The following is a 3,720-nucleotide window of genomic DNA, read 5'->3' on the forward strand; positions in this document are numbered from 1 at the left end:
GGAGATCGCCTACTTCATGAAGATCTACCCTTGTTAGGCAAGTCCTTCGTGGGCGATGGCCATGGTGGGATAGACAAGGTTGCTTCTTCGTGGGTGGAGCCCTGCATGGACTCGCGCAACCGTTACCCTTCGTGGGTTGAAGTCTCCAACATGGATGTACGATAGCACCAACTATCGGAACCACGCAAAAATCTCTGTGTCTACACTGCGTTTGCTCCCTCCAAACTCCTCCCTTTACCTTCATATGCAATGTTTTACATTCCGTTGCTATACTCTTAGACTTGCATGTGTATATTAATTGCTTGACTTGTTCTAAGTTGCTAAACTCTGCCAAGACTTAAAATTGGGAAAAGGCTAGATTTTATTTGGTCAAGTAGTCTAATCACCCCCCATCTAGACATACTTTCGATCCTACAAGTGGTATCGGAGCTTTGGTCTCCATTTGCCTTGATTTCCATAGCTTTTGGTGATCATAGTGTTGGTTTCACAACCTAGGAGAGTATGGCGGCTAGCGAGGGAAATCACCACAGTAGAGGTCCTTACTTTGATGGTACTAATTTTGCTAGTTGGAAGCATAAGATGAAAATGCATATTCTTGGACATAACCCCGCTGGTTGGGCTATTTTGTGTATTGGCTTGCAAGGTGAATTCTTTGATGGGAGAGAACCGAACCGTGAAGCTATCGCGGAAGAGTTGAAGATGTTGCAATACAATGCTCAATCTTTTGATATCCTCTTCAAGGGATTGTGCCCCGAAGAATTCAATAAAATCAGTCGTCTTGAGAATTCAAAGGAAATTTGGGATACTTTGATTGATATGCACGAGGGTACCGACTCCGTCAAGGAATCCAAATTGGATGTGCTTCAAAGTCAACTTGACAAGTTTAAAATGAAGGATGGTGAAGGTGTCGTTGAAATGTACTCTAGGCTTGCTATCATCACAAATGAGATTGCCGGCTTAGGAAGTGAGGAAATGACCGATAGATTCGTCATAAAGAAGATCTTAAGAGCCTTGGATGGAAAATATGATACCGTGTGCACATTGATCCAAATGATGCCCAACTACAAAGATCTCAAGCCAACGGAAGTCATTGGAAGAATTGTTGCTCATGAGATATCACTCAAGGATAAGGAAGAGCTTCACAAGAAGTCTAGTGGTGCTTAGAAAGCCTCATGTGATGCTCCTACATCATCAAGTGACAAACAAGCCTTCAATGAAGAATTGAGCCTAATGGTGAAGAACTTCAACAAGTTCTACAAAAGTAGAAGCAAGGAAATAAGTTCCAAGTGGAGTTCCTACAATGACAAAAGATCTTCGAGTCGTGAACTTAATTGCTACAATTGTGGAAGACATGGACATTTCTCCAATGAATGTACGGCTCCCTACAAAGGAAGAGAAGATTCACCCAAAAGGACAAGTAGAAGAGAAGAGTCACCACCAAGAGAAAGAAGTAGAAGAGATGATCGTTATGAATGAAGAACATCATGGAGAAGCAAGGATTCAAAAAGGAAGGACAAGTCATCAAGGAGCTACACAAAATGAAGACATCAAGCTCATGTTGGTGAATGGGTATCCGGCTCCAACTCCGACAACCGCTCCGAGAGAAGTTATCACTCTGACTCCAAATATACTCAAGATGAAGGTGTTGCCCGTCTAGCACTTGTGTCAACCAACTCCTACGACATATTTGACTCACCAAATGAAGGAATTGGAAGATGCTTCATGGCTAAAGGCCCAAAGGTATCACACCCCAAGTATGTTGATTTCAATAGTGATGAAGATGATTTGCTAGGTGATGATGATTTACTTGTCGACAACTCTAGTGATGAAAACTATGATGAAATTGCTATTAATCATGCTAATAAAGATAAAACGACCGATGATGATAAGAAGGAGATTGAGTGTCTAACTAAAGAACTAAACACTCTTAAGTTAGCTCATGAAACTACCTTGGAAAATCATCAAGAGCTTTTAAAGACTCATGAGAAGCTACCCTTTGAAAAGCTCAACCTTGAGCAAGAGCATGGGTTCTTAAAATCAATCAATGATGATCTTTGCAAGAAAAGTTCTTCTTACATTGCCAAGCGTTTACTCCTTTCTACTTATATGCCACAAGTAAAATCTAGCAACAAGAGTAAGAAAGATTCTTCTTCTAGTAGTAACAATAATAATGTCAAATCCAATGTTGTTGCTTCTAGTAGTTCTCTTAATTCCACTAATGATTCTCTTAGCCAAGTTACACTTGAGCAAGAAAATAGCTTATTGAAGGGAATTATAGATAAAGGTGTTTACAATAGCCTTGCCGGGAGTAAGCAATTTGAGGAAACTGTATGCAAGCAAGGAAGGCACCGGAAGAATCAAGGTATTTGTTTTGAACGAAAGTTCAATGCCAATGGAGTTGAGTGGGATGAAGATCAATATCCCAAGACGAAGTTTGTTCCTCAACAAGAGAAGTATGATTCTACTTCTTTCCAAGGGACACAAGATCGAGATGATCTTCCACCACAAGAACACAAGTAAAAGGGCAAGGATAAGCTTCAAGAGGAGATTGATGCATTTGAAGAAGCTCCTAAGGCCTTGGTCAAGTGGGTTCCTAAGACTACATCAAGTTCTACTTCATCAAGTACAACTACAACTCCAAGGATTCCCATCAAGATTATGTGGATCCCGAAGAAGAAGAACTAGAGAGTTCTTTAGGGTGACTCCGCCAACATACTACACTCATATCATTTTGGCGAGGAAAAGTGCTAACACTTCCAGCATTCATTTTCTGAGAGAGAACCACCTACTCATGTGTTGAGACCAAGATATTCCATTCCAACCATATGAATCTTGATCTCTAGCCTTCCCCAAGTTGCTTTCCACTCAAATCATCTTTCCACCAAATCCAAATCTGTGTCTGAGAGAGAGAGAGTTGAGTGTTCGGGAGACTATCATTTGAAGCACAAGAGCAAGGAGTTCATCATCAACACACCATCTATTACCTTTTGGAGAGTGGTGTCTCCTAGATTGGTTAGGTGTCACTTGGGAGGCTCCAACAAGATTGTGGAGTTGAACCAAGGAGTTTGTACGGGTAAGGAGATCGCTTACTTCATGAAGATCTACCCTTGTGAGGCAAGTCTTTCGTGGGCGATGGCCATGGTGGGATAGACAAGGTTGCTTCTTCGTGGGTGGAGCCCTGCATGGACTCGCGCAACCGTTACCCTTCGTGGGTTGAAGTCTCCAACAACATGGATGTATGATAGCACCACCTATCGGAACCACGCAAAAATCTCTGTGTCTACACTGCGTTTGCTCCCTCCAAACTCCTCCCTTTACCTTCATATGCAATGTTTTACATTCCGTTGCTATACTCTTAGACTTGCATGTGTATATTAATTGCTTGACTTGTTCTAAGTTGCTAAAATCTGCCAAGACTTAAAATTGGGAAAAGGCTAGATTTTTATTTGGTCTAGTAGTCTAATCACCCCCCATCTAGACATACTTTCAATCCTACAAGTGGTATCGGAGCTTTGGTCTCCATTTGCCTTGATTTCCATAGCTTTTGGTGATCATAGTGTTGGTTTCACAACCTAGGAGAGTATGGCGGCTAGCGAGGGAAATCACCACAGTAGAGGTCCTTACTTTGATGGTACTAATTTTGCTAGTTGGAAGCATAAGATGAAAATGCATATTCTTGGACATAACCCCGCTGGTTGGGCTATTTTGTGTATTGGCTTG

This window comes from Triticum aestivum, chromosome 7A, assembly GCF_018294505.1.
Source record: "Triticum aestivum cultivar Chinese Spring chromosome 7A, IWGSC CS RefSeq v2.1, whole genome shotgun sequence".
In the NCBI taxonomy this organism is placed as follows: domain Eukaryota; kingdom Viridiplantae; phylum Streptophyta; class Magnoliopsida; order Poales; family Poaceae; genus Triticum; species Triticum aestivum.